Consider the following 13482-nt stretch of genomic DNA (forward strand, 5'->3'; position numbering starts at 1 on the left):
AAGCAGGACGGTGTAAGTGTTCCTGGCTTTATGGAAAAGACATTACATTTAGTGACATTGTGCATCTCAGTAAAACAAAAACAACCTACCTCCTAATTTAAACAATTTCAGTCCAAAAGAGTATAAAATCCCATTGTTCCTTCCCCACCTTTCGTAGGACATGGGAACAAAATGCTCTGTATCCTTGTTGGTATGAGAGTTCGAGGCAGTGGATTCAGGTTTACTGACACTGGTGTGCAAACAGGAGAAGTGTGGGTAGGGGGACGATAATACTGCTGGTTCTCCATTTCTTTAGATACTTTAATCATTTTGTCACTTAAAAATCTCAATATGATTATTCTGTCATCTGTTGTTCCAAAATGAATTTGTATTCAATACAAATTTATAAGCCCAGGTGGCGAGCATAAATATTAAACTTCTTGGTTTATGGTAGTCTTCTTTGTCTAAAAATAGTGTACTAGCTATGGAACAGATGATGTCTTTATTCTGTTTTTTATACAGCTTGTATGTAGTCCTAGGAATGGTATCTTCTTTATGGCAATACTGTAACTGTGGTTTTGTTTTCCCCACACTGGAGGATGGACAATGTACTGAAGCACAGTTTTATAAGTAAAAAAAACAAGAAGAAACCCAAACAAACTCCAAAAAACCCCTGCAAATCATAACTGGTGGTACCTCTGAGCCAAGGGAAAGCCTTGTACAACTGTGCAAGCAGCTCTCCTGAAAGCTGAGGAAGTGGCATTCCCAGTACTTTGGGAGTAGGAACAGAAGGTTGGGATGTGATTGAGACTTGGGGTTGATGACTGATCCAGGATTTCTGCACTACAGGATCAGTCTTGATTTGTTGTGCTGCTTGAGAATCTAGAATTTGACTCATAGGGTAAGTAACGAAGGGGAAAACTTCAGGAAAGCAGAAATGGGAAGAGAACAGTTGGCAGAGGATGGACTTTGTTACAGCTGCAGCCTTGTGGGCTTGGTATCGGATTAATGATCTGTTCAGGTGCCAATCAAAGAGTACTGTCATCCAGGGCACTGAACTTTAGGATTAGATTAAAGAAAATACATGAAGCTACTGCAGAACAGCCTTCTTCTAATAAAGGCTGAAGAATTCAAATGATCCAAGCAAAACCCCACAGTACCATTGTTGGTTTTTTCTACTTGTTTGCAGAGATTGAATGGATTTCAGAAGGTGGTTGACGTAGTTTCTTGGGTAGCAAACTAATATGCATATCTGCTTTCTATAAAATGTGGTCATAGACCAAACTGATGTGTAAGGTGATCGAAAATCTTAGAATATAAAGGTAGTTTGCTAACCTAAATATCTTAGGCCTTGACTTTAAGGAAATCAAAAGGTGATGTGATAAAGGTATATGGAATAAGAGATATACCACAGACTGACAGAATGAGTAACATTTCTTAATGATCTGAAGTTGGCACCCAGTTATCGGGTAAAATCAGTGTAAAATAAATCAGTTCTTTTTTTTTCCCCTCACAAAGTACCTAATTGGACTGTGACATTTGCTGTCACTACTGGCTGGAGGGGCTGAAGATGTGCATATCAAACAGGCAGAGTGACTTGTCGTTCAGGCAGTCTTTGCACTATCTCTAAAGGGGTCCTGGGGATACTTCCCTAATAAATACCTGCTGTTGACCTAGGTGAGCACTTGGCTGTTCATTCCTTGTCAAAAAACACCCATTTGCATTTAATAAATCAGACTGTAAAGGGGTAATAGTTTACATTCAGTGTCAAGATCCTTTAACTTTTAAGGAGAAAAGTCAGGACTTTTCTTCATCTCTGGATTTTTAGGAAGTATAAAGATAATGAAAAGATATTTAATGAAAAAAACCTTTCTGTTAAAAGAAGGATATTCAGCTTTAAGTCATGCTTGAGTTTATAACTTCCATAAAAATAGGAACATGTCTGTACTTATTCTTGTATCGGTGCTGAAAATCAATGTATTTAAAGGTAGTGGTAGTGCTGGTTGTGATACTGATTGTAAGATTTTTTGACACCAAAGAATAGGGGGGGGAGGGAAGCTAATCAATTTATGTTATTTGAGGCCTCTAGATAAAAAATCCTGTACCTTGAGAGATGTTTCAGAAGTAGTCATAAGTCAGGATTTCATGTCCTTCCTGTGGTAGTCTTGGTTATAAAAGACGCTGAATGATTATTCCTGTATCATGATTTGGTGTGGAAGGTGACTTTCTAAACCTGCTGATGTGGGGCTTTTGTTAAATAACCCCCCATCATTTGCATCAGTCTACTTGTTAGCATTTCTTGCTCTGCAAATTCGAATTTTGTGATGGAGGTAAGCTTAAGTTGGAGTCTTTTCTGCTACTATGTCCGGCAAGAGAAACAAGTTAACCTGCTGAATTGATAAGAAACAAGTTCTCCATCTTTTTCTTTGTGTGAAGCTACCTGTGGTGTTAAAAGTGGGGAGAAGGAAGGGCAGGAAGAAAATACTTGCTGATTAACAGCTACTGTAGCTTGCAAAGAGAATTGCACTCACCCTGTTGGACAGTCTTGTTTAGCATGGAATTGTACAGTTCTGCTTAAGGATAGTGCTGTATTTATTGTGTGGTTACTTTTTTGTGCTGGTGGTGGTTTTTTTCCCTTTATGAGAATGATGTAAAAACTGAATTGTTGATATTGGTCTGCACAAAACTTGAACTTGATGGGTTTTACTGCTTGAAAGTGGGAGTTTTCTGCTAGCAGATATAGTTGGTTTTTAGTTACAGTGATTCCTGTTTGTACTAAAATACTGTGTAAACTGATTTTTTTGTAGCCATTTTGGTGGTGTTGCTTTTTCTGAAGATGATAGCCTGTGTATCATTTGGCATGCTACATGAAAAAAAGCAAGAGTGAAGGTGTTGGAGGGGTGTCACAGTCGGAGATGGGCAGCTCCATGGGCAGTGAGACCAAGGCAGAGCTGTAGTGGGAGATGCCTCTGCTGGTGCCACCAGGATCCCTAGGCACAGGGGTGTTGCTGGGACCATCCTGGCTGACCAAGTCCAGTATCATCTCACTGGGCAGTGTCAGGTGTCCTGCTGGGTCCCCAATAGCTTGGATGTTGTGGGCAGCACAGTGGCTGAGGATGTTGAGGTTCAGCAAGGCCACTTGCGAGGTTTGGAACCTGGGTCCAGGCAAGCTGTGGTATCAGTAGAGTTTGGGGGGATGAGGGAATTCAGAGCAGCCCTGAGGAGAAGGACTTGGAGGTGTTGGTGGATGAAAAGCTCAACATGAGCTGTCAATATGTGCTTGTATCCTGGAAAGCCAACTGTGTCCTGGGCTGCATTGAAAGCAGGGGGAGCAGCAGGTTGGGACATCCACTTTCATGAGACCTCATCTGGAGTAGTGTCCAGCTCAGGAGTCCTCAGCACAGCAAAGGCATGGACCTGTTGGAGTGAGTCCAGAAGAGGCTCACAAAAACAATTAGAGGGATGGAGCACCTATGAAGGCAGGTGAAAAGAACTGGAGTGGTTCAGCCTGGAGAAGAGAAGGCTCTGGGGAGACCTTAGAGCACCTCCCAGTATCAAAACGGGGATTATAAAACAGATAGGGACAGACTTTTTACATGGGCCTGTTGCAATAGCACAACTGAGGCCAGATTGAGACTAGATATAAGGAAGAAAATTTTGCAATGAGAATAGTGAAACACTGGTACAGGTTGAGAGAGGTGGTAGATGCCCCATCCCTGAAAGCATTGAGAGTCAGGTCTGAGCAACCTGATGGATTTGAAAATGTCCCTTGCCATGGCAGGGGGTTGGACTAGATGACCTTTACAGGTCCCTTCCAACCCAAACCATTCTGATTCTGTGCTTCTCGGCACTGATGTGTTGGGAAAATCTGTTTTGAGATGTTTCTCTGGTCTGGTGATGTGTGTTGATTTTGCATTATGCATTCATGGTCTGAGTTGCCTGTTTGGTCTTGTTGTGTTAAGGGTGAGGTGAGTAGTTCATCAGAATCAGAACAACTTAAAGCAAGTTAATTTTTGGACTTGTGAATGTTTTGATCAGTTGTGCAGCTTTTACTGTCCTTTACTATTAGTAAAGAAGCAGCAGTTGCACAAACACATAGCTGAACATTCTCAACTAGCAAAATTGAAATGAACTTAACTTTTTTCCTGGCTAAAACCAATGAACAGTTTGTCCTAATCTGAAGTCTATCCAAAGGCAGTCAATAACATTGTCAAGGAAAGGTAGAATTTACTCACCCTCAGGTACCAATTGTGATTTATATTTTCTTGTGACACTGTGCTGCTAGGGAAAGTAGCCTGGGAAACTACAGGTGTATGTAATGCTGGCAGTTGGTGGAATATCCTAAAGATCCAAGATTTTATTGATTTGCATTTCATGGTAAACGTAAGCCCTACCCAGAAGTTAAGGAGGACATCCTTCCATGTTCAGATTTCTTTCAAACTAGTGTGGTATTTGTGGTTTTTTCAGAAGTATATTCAAAATGTGATGTGTCTCTGCATTATGGTCATTATTTAAGACCATGGTTTACTAACCTGTTGCCTCAAAGCAAGCTTGAGTTTCAAGTACTGACCTCCCCAGATAGTTCTGACAGACTGTTCTTTATAAAGAAAATTGGAAACCACCATCTTTGTAGTGGTGTCATATTCACAAAGAAACCCAAATTTGAAAATGTATCTTAGTATAAAACTGACATAAACTGTGTATGTACATGGAATGGTAATTTGGCCAAAAAAAAATATTTGTTAGTGACTTCTTTTCAGCTTACCAGAATTTTGACTGCCGAGCAGCAGCTTTTTGTGCACGTGTGTAAGGATGAGCAGGAAATAACACATGGCAGATCATTTTGTGGCTACTGTTAAAGTAACTGGCTTAGTCCTATAAAGGGTATCTGGGGAAATGAAAAAAAATTTTACACTTTCCAGCAAATTCTTTTTGCTGTTATCTCTGTTGTACATGGACAAAGTACCTTTTCCTTTTATATCTCAGCATTCATTAAACACCGTTTGGTTAGATCTGACTTTAAATGGCTACATGGAACACTATCTCACGAGAATGGAGAGAATTTTTCATCCCATGATACCGCTGAAAGTGGTGTTAAGTAGAAGGACTTGGCTCAGCTGTATGAAGGATAGCATGAAAGGTTAGAAAAAAAAAAGGAAAGAAACCAAACCAAAACTCAGCTGATAATAGAGCTCTGGTTTTTAAACTCAGAAGGCAAGATGGTCTCACTACAAAAGCATAGTGCTCATGGTGGCAGAGCTGAGTTTTCTGGGGAACTTCTGAGTATTTGACAATCTTGATGCTGTTGCAGTTTAAAGAGTAAAGCAAATGGGAGAGAAATCTTGGTTTATTCTTAGGAGTTGGGAGGAATTGTGTTGAATAAACATGCAAAGTAAAACCAAAATCTGTTTGAGTCCATAAAAGTAACGTGTTGACTGACTGTCATGCATTTTGTGTTGAGGGCTGTGTGTGCTTGGGATTGGAATTAGGCTGAAGTGTGAATTAGTGTGAATGGCAACACCTTTGGAATAAAAGGTGGTTGATGAAAAGTTGCAGTTTTGACTCCAATCTGCACACAAGAAAGTTGACATTGTTTTTAATGGTTAGATGGAGGGAAAATGTAAGTGTATACAGATATTAAACCCTACAAGTACTTGACAGGCAGAATTTCTCTCTTGTAACACAGACGTTGATGGAAGTTTGACTTTGGTGAAAAGACAAGCTGCTACATAACTACAGCTGCTTTCTTGGAACTAGTTGCAATTTTCTTTTCAATTACAGCATGGCTTTAACTGTGTTCCTGGCATGATGGCCTTCTCCCCCTGCCCAATTTTTATAATGTTGTTTTTTTTTAATTTCCTGCTTTCTCAGAGCTAACCTTTCTGTGCTGTACAGCAGTAAAAGATCTGTCTTCTTGTGTCCCCTGGGAGATAATGGGAGCAGGTGATAAAGTGGTTAATATTGCCTCCTACCACTGCCTCTGTCTAGTAGCTCCTTCTAAGCTTAAATAAATTTGTAGCAGTTCTGTTTGGCATTTATAGTTCATTACATTCATTTTCAATTTCAGGTTTTTAAGTCTGAAAGTCTTATATCTCAGGGCTTTTCCTCTCACGGTATCAGCCTTGTAAAGAAGTGGCAATAAATCTTAATAATCCAATTTCAATAAACTGTTGTCACTGACAAGTTACTTGTAAGGGGGACCTGAAAGGGTTATGTCTTATGAAATTCCATCATCCTTCATGCTTTTAGATGTGGGGTTTTTTTAAGGAAAAAAAAAAGCTGATAATTCAGGCCAACTGATCTTATTTTTTGTTGGGAGGACAAATGGACATTTTCAGGTCTGATGATAGAGCAAATCTTTAAGCTAGGAACCACTTACTGTCTTGCAGATATCTCTTAAAGGATGTCCTCCCATCGAAGTTGTGAAGGCAAATGCTTTAAATAAAAGTTTGGAGATAAATTTAATCCTGTGATCTTTGTCACAAGCAATCTCCACTGTCAGTGAGATTCAGGAGTAACATGGGATTGATTGCCCTGATGCCTGCCTTTGAATTCTGTATAGTTGTGTTATTTTAATATTAATTTTATATATACTTTAGAATATAATGGGACACTCAACCTACAAGAAGGTATTGAATTCACCCTTTCTCTTTGCAGATACTTGTTCATATATGTATAACAAAATTGTTTTTGCAGATTGTATGCTATCTTCTCATTGAAAGCAAGGAATGATATTCCTTGATTTTTTTTCTCCTTTCTGCCAAGGAAAGGAATAAATTGCCAAGGCTTCTTTGCCAATGAAGAATACTTTGAGAATGCATTTCTTTGTGGTTATAGCTGTAGAGAGACAGTGTAAATTAAAGAATGTTTTAAAACTGAAAGTACATTAATCTACACTGACTGAACAGATATTGGGTCTTGCTTAACTTCTCCTTTTAGTCAAGTAAGTGGTAGGCTGAAAGTCTGCCTTCACTTAACTGTGATACAGTACAGCTGTATAAATTAATGTTTTGAGTAGTTCTGAATTGAGAGATTTATAAGAACAAGGCTGGTAGCTGCAGATACTTCATTATCCCCTCAGGTAAGTTCAAAGATGACCTCATATTTGAATAATTTGTCTAGGGACTTGCTTCCATATACAGAGATTTCTCCCAGACTTGTACTATGTTGACCTGGTCTCTTATCCTCAAATACTTGTAGGACAGTTTTTCGTCCTTCCTAACTAAGCTGAGGCTCTGGAACTGCTTCCTCTTTGCCTTCAGAAATGGGAAAAAAAATGCCTATGCACGTGGACAGGTTTTGGTTTCTTTAACTTAGAATGGAGTCTGTTTTAGTCTCTGAGTATCTATTCTGTAAATAGGGAAAAGTAGACTTGGTTAGAATTTTTGAAAGCAGAACCAAAATCTTGAAGCTCGACCTCTTCAGAAATGCTTGTTTTCCCTTAAAATACACAGTTAGACATTTTTAAAGAGTAAACAGGCCGGAAAGAAATTTTTTTATCCTTCAGCACAGAGCTGCACACTGAGGAGAAGGCTGAAAGCTATGAATTTGCATGTTGGGATTGGCATTTATGGTGGTGACTTTAAACTGTGTTGCAACTCTTGAGTGCTTTACTGATTTGAATAGTTCTGATAACAGTGCTTCCAAACCATAGAAGCCTGGTGAGGGTGAGGAAGCATGCAGCTTGATGGCAGATTCAAAATCAGCAACAGTGGCACAGATAATATAACTTATTAAAAACTTTGTTAATACTTAGGCTTTCAAAATGTTTTATAGTTAAGAAAACTTCAGGGGAACTCTGATTTCTGATGAAATGTAGCAATAAGTTCAGATTAAACCACTAAACTATTACATTGTTCTTTTGTAGAACATGTTTCTAACTGTCAAATTGTGAAGGATGCTGATGTGGCTGAGTGAAATTTAGAGTACTTTTTGTGCAAAGAGTGAGATGTTTAGGGCTCACTACCTCACTTCTTTTTTTCCATTGGAAATACCTAAAATGGTATAAGATGTGAAATGCATATCCGATATTTAAGCATTTTGTTTACTCACTAGGACTCCTAATGGAACACTCGCATTCATAAAATTGATGGCATGAAATATTAATTCAATTTAAACCAGAAATTCCAAAACTACACTTCTTTTGTGGGTGTGAGACAGCAGCTTTGTGGGAGCCTAAGGTACTTTAGAGTATAGTGACTATATTAAAAAACTTCCCATCAACAGAAGCATTCAGATGAGTAGGATGGATCAGGTATATCCATCAGTGGGCTGGTTTCTGTCTGTGTTTCTCTTTCTGCCCCTCTCCACCACCCCTTTTGTGTCACTATCTGGTCTTAAGTAAGCTACTTTTCACCTTGTGTGTCTTTTAAACTTTCATGTCATTCTGTGTAAGTGTGACTTAATTCTACTTGAGTTTGTATACTGGGGAATGATCCTGTTTGCCATTCCCCTGCTCTTGCAGATGGACATATCCAGGGAAGTGAAGTGTTCTACCTTTGGTCTTACGGATATGGGCTTATGACAATAAACTAGAAAGAGCTGCAGTTGGAAGGCTGTTGAGAGTCTCTGCCTTTAGGTAGTAAGTTTTATTGGCTAGTAGAAAAGTTATAGCTGTGTTTTCTGAAATAAATCTGCTTCAGTGGCTTGGCACTACCCCAATGTACCTTTTTGGAAAAGTGATCCCTTGACATGAGTGAGTGCTGAAGCAGCTCTTTCCCATTACAGGCAGAGTGCTCAGTGGAAGAAACTAAATGTCTGTAAAATACTGTTTGATAATTTGTTATGATAATCAAAACTTTGGCAGTATCTACAGGAGTTTAAGGTTAGGAAGCAGCTGTTCCTTCCTTGGAGTTTAGTTTCCTACCATGCATTGCTCTCGTGGAGCTGTGTATGTGCACCAAGGCAGCGCGTGAGGCTCCAGAAACTGCCTTACAAATATGGGGTTTCTCGCAACTAGCGTGAATTAGTTCTCATAAATGTTGTGTTCAAGCATTAGCAGGATGTGACAAGTTTGTGCCTGAAGTTACAAGTTTTGAATCCACTTCTCGTGGCAGTGGTACATTTTATTTGGAGGTTTCAGTGTTGGCAAAGAAACTGTAGCTGCTTGTGCCCTCTGCTATCTGTTAAGAATGTGACAAGGAACCAGAGTTAGAGATGCCACCTCTGTGAACTACTATTGTTTCTCTGCCTGATTTCTTGAGAACTTTTTTCACGTTCTCATGAACTGCTTAATAACTTCTGTGATAACTGTGGTGTTCTTGATCATGGAGGATACTCTGTCTGAGGAACAAACCAAGAAGGCCGTTTTACTTTTCTAAGTGTGGTTTATTTTTCAGATTATTGTTATATGAGAGGGGGATGGAATTTTTGGATCCTGATAATGGTTTGAGCACAAATTTATCTTTGACTCTAAGGCTCCTTCCATGGGAGCAGCTTTTTCTATAAATTTGATTTAAATACACCTAGTAGAATGCAAATTATACTCTTACACTCAATTTTCATCTTAGAAAGTTGTCCCAGTGTAGGTTCAGCATTGTTTTTAATAAGTTTGTTCTAAGTACAAGACACTTTAGGACATTCCTCTATAATAATCCAGCAGTAACCAGCGTTGCAGTTGGTTGACCTGGATGAAACATTTCTCCCCCTCAAGCACATTGTGTTTAACATGTGCATCTTTTCGGGGTTTTTAAATTGTTTTTATTTGTAATCTCTGTAAAAAGACATTTCGATCAGCAGTTTGGATTTGCATGATTTTTTTTTAATTATTATTCAAAGTAGTCTTAATAAAAGATTTTTTGGGGGCAGAACTATAATGTACATATTGAAGTGAAGTTACTGTTTGTTATGTCCAGAATTAGACTGGACTGTCTCAAGTGATTAGTTAACTTCTTACTGTCTGTAGGACCTTATCTTAAAGGCTTAAGAAGCTCAAGTATTCAGCAGTAAAGCAGTAACTTCCATTATTTTTGAGGTTGATGGATGAGAGTTTAACAAGAATATCTTTGTTAGATAGGAATGCAGTGTCTGATTTTTGGAGTCTGTACTGCTTCAGCAACTCTGTCTGTAACATGATGTAGTGCAGAGATTTTGGAGGTGTTCTGCATGTGTGCCTCACCCAGTGTATCCTCACTGACTGCCTTGAAGGGTCACTAAATAGCCTCCTCTGTGCTTACCCCCTTCAAGATTCATTCATTGCTGCCCTTTAGTAACTCTTGGTGTAGCAGAATTCAAAGACTGCACACCTGGCTAAAGTCCTGCTCTGCTTAGTGTTGGATGTTTTGCCTCATCACTAAGAAAGATAAGATAAGAAACTGGGGCACAGCAACGTTAATTACCTGGAAGCAAATAGGAAGTCTGTAGTAAAAACAGGGATGAAATGCGTTTCCCTTTTAACTGCAATGTTAGACTGAGATTCTGTATCTGAATGATTCCTAACAAAACATCTTTATAAGATAGTAGCAAGGTTACTAATAGCCTGTGGAACTCTTTTAATTTCTCTACAGTGATACGTTAACTGAAAGTACATCCAAGTGAAAACCTTTCATTCTTTCAGATTTGGAAGATCTTAGTCATTGTTGATGGATTTGTTTTTTTTGGTTTTTTTAATATTATTTTTTCTGATACTTGTATTTTTAAGCAAATAACTAATTTTCCACAAAAATATGGTAGATGGGGGCTGAGAAGGCCAACATCCATTTCTAGATTTGAGTGGTAAAATAATGAATAAGTTAATGTTTGTCTTGTTTTAATCTTTAAAAACCAGACTAATTTTTATTGAAAGACAGAAAAGCTACAGGAAACCTCTTGATCAGCAAAAGGGGTTTTGCATTGCTCTTTATGGAGTCAGCCTCCCTTTGTTATTGTGCTTTCTGTGGTGCTTATGGCAGTACCATAAGGTAAAAGTAATTTTATAGTTTAGCCACGGTGACAAGCATATCTTTATTAATGAGATTTATTGTTATGTAAGTCTTCTCACTTCCTCTGTCTTGTTTTTGTCATATTCCAGTATTCAGAGATTGCTGGAAAATGTCTGCTGTGTTGGAAAGTTCCTGCTACAGGAGGTTCTGCTATAAGAACACCCATAAATCATCCAGTTCTTTGGCACTGTCTTTGCCACATGAGATGTCCCTGATAAATTGTGTAAGTTCATGTATAGCAATGCAAATAATTCCATAGTAGGTAATGTTTGTTCTAGCTCATGCTGGGCACAGCGACCCTCACACTAAACCCTGTCTATTGTGAAAGTTAACTAGCCTCACTTATTCTGAGACTCCTTCCCACACAGATGATATGGAAGCTTTCTGTAGTTGAAGCCAGCAAGGCTTCAGTCAGTCCTGTTACAGCAGATGATTTAACTTCTCTGAGTGCTCTTAACTCTGTGTGTATGTAGCCTTTTCCTGTCAGCAGCCAGACACGTATATGGTGTGCAATTAATCTGTGCATCTGTACGCCATCCAACACGCCCTGTAGGCACTGAATCATAGTCCTTGAACAGATGAGTACTACAGCACCACGTGACAGATCCAGTTTCTTCCTAGAAGGCATCGATGGTGCGTGTGCACGCGCTTTCATTTATACCTCTCGCCAAGCTGGAGTTTCCTCCTGGGCTTCTGTTACACAACTCTTGTCACACTTTTCCGGTTACCGTGGCTCTGAAGAGCTCAGGAACCTCTGCCTTCCATTTGGTTGGACATTAACCTCATACGTGGCGCTGCCCATGCTCTGATTGCATGGTGTGGGAAGGGCCCTGTGGGTTTCTCCTGAAGGAGCAGCCTGAAGCACGATCTGCCTGTAGAGCAGCTCTCTCATCATGTGGTTTGATGGAGTCCCTGATCTAAATTTGGAGACTGCAAAAGCCAGGCACCTTGATTTCAAGTCTGGTTACGCTTATTAGTACAATTTATCCCTGTTACTCAGTGGTACTCTTGAACCTGGTGGTCCTAGGACTTTTTTGTGATGCCTGAAGTCCTTGTACTAATGATACTCTTGTTGTGTGTGTATCCACTTGCAAATTAATGGTTAGGAGGTGAAGGGAAGCTGCTATATATGCATGTCTGCTGTTGGAGTTTTACTTATGTACAGCAACTTCGTGTCTACCAGAATTATGCTGGCCATGATTCCCCAATTTTATGTGATACAGTTCCTTTGCTTCTTGTGTGTATTTAATTGAGTTTTATGGCTGCATTTCTTCGTAAAAAACTCTATGTCAAAATCCATTAGTCTTCAGGTAAGTCTTTCTAGCCTTATTGTAGCAAAAAAGCTTTGTAGTGTGACAAATCTCTAAATAAAAATATTGGGTTTTTTTATTTGACCTCTGTTCCAGGATAAAGTTTGAGTTGAAAAGCATGAACTGATTCCCTTGTTGCAGTCTCTAGAACATGTATGTGACTATTTGAGTATTGGTTTTTGTTATTTCACTTAAGCAGAAAAATGTAAGACTTGTTCTTAAATGCTTCCTTTGTTACTCCAAATACAGGGTAATATAGAAAAATTGTTGTGCTCTCAGTGCAGACCTAAATAGGAGGATGTGAGAGAGTAAGAATGGCTTAAAATTCATCAGATTTCCTGTGCAGAAACAGGAGTCCAGTTGCCTTTAATGTCTCGCTAGTGAGAAGCGGATGTAAAAGCTGAGACAACCTGCAGACAACCTTCTGGGGGTAAAGCTTCCTACTCCAAGGTCTCAAAACATAAGCTTGGCAGTATTTTTTTTTTTAAGCAAATATTGGTTCCTAAAAAGATCGTTCAGACTGCTTAAGCTAAGAGCTTAAACTATTTACACATCAGATAAAGTTAGGTACTGTAAACATCGCTAAGAGCTGGAACTAATTCCTGCCTCTCTGTAGAGTAGATAACAAGCTTGTCTAAATCCAGAGGAATAGGAAACAGGAGGGGAAAAAAAAGGATGTATTGACCAACTGTCCAGAACTGGGGATTCATAGCATCTTTCCTCTGTCCTTCCCTCCTCTTCAGAGGTTTTAAATGGTAGACATAATAACCTACTGATGGTAGCAGAAGGGACACTTCACTCTACCCTCTATTTGAGGAGTCTTTAATTTATTGTCTACTTGTGAACCAGGCTGGTGCCTCTCTTCCAGCTGAGACTGGGACACTTTATGAGTAAAAATATGGAGGATGCTGAAACTGGGACGTGTTATGAATAGGAGTTTAAGGTGTGCATCCAGGAAAGACTAAGCACAGCAGAGCCTGGTGAGAAGGAATTTTGTGAAGTGGGGGAAAGTCTTTGTCCAATGGAAATCTTAAACTGTGCTTGGAGTTGGGATATGCAGCTTCTATCCTATGGTTACAAGCTTTAACTCACTGAAGGGTTTGTGTAGCTTGCTCATAACTTTAACAGCTAAAGCTCTTAGAAAGCAGAACTCCTGGTCTGCTGATTCTGGTCACACAGGGACCTTTTATTGTGGATAGCAGAAGAATTAGGACTGGTCTGATGTTGATTCCATGGGGTAATTCCTGGTTTCTGCTGCAACATAATTCAGTGCG

At 39.3% G+C, this 13482-nt stretch overlaps 1 protein-coding gene across 5 annotated transcripts in view; it reads left to right on the top strand.

The window, feature by feature from the left end:
• FAM49B (family with sequence similarity 49 member B) overlaps window positions 1–13482 on the top strand; it is a 97669-nt gene that overhangs the window by 34075 nt on the left and 50112 nt on the right. The window contains exon 1 of one of the 5 annotated variants that reach the window (XM_018076760.1): window positions 11022–11121. The exons of the other annotated variants lie outside the window; for them this stretch is intronic. The gene's annotated coding sequence lies outside the window, so the exon portion shown is untranslated. Of the gene's footprint in view, window positions 1–11021; window positions 11122–13482 lie in introns of those variants that run through there. 5 annotated transcript variants of the gene reach the window in all.

The sequence above is a fragment of the Manacus vitellinus genome, unplaced genomic scaffold (assembly GCF_001715985.3).
Source record: "Manacus vitellinus isolate BGI_N305 unplaced genomic scaffold, ASM171598v3 scaffold_1_pilon, whole genome shotgun sequence".
NCBI classification, from domain to species: domain Eukaryota; kingdom Metazoa; phylum Chordata; class Aves; order Passeriformes; family Pipridae; genus Manacus; species Manacus vitellinus.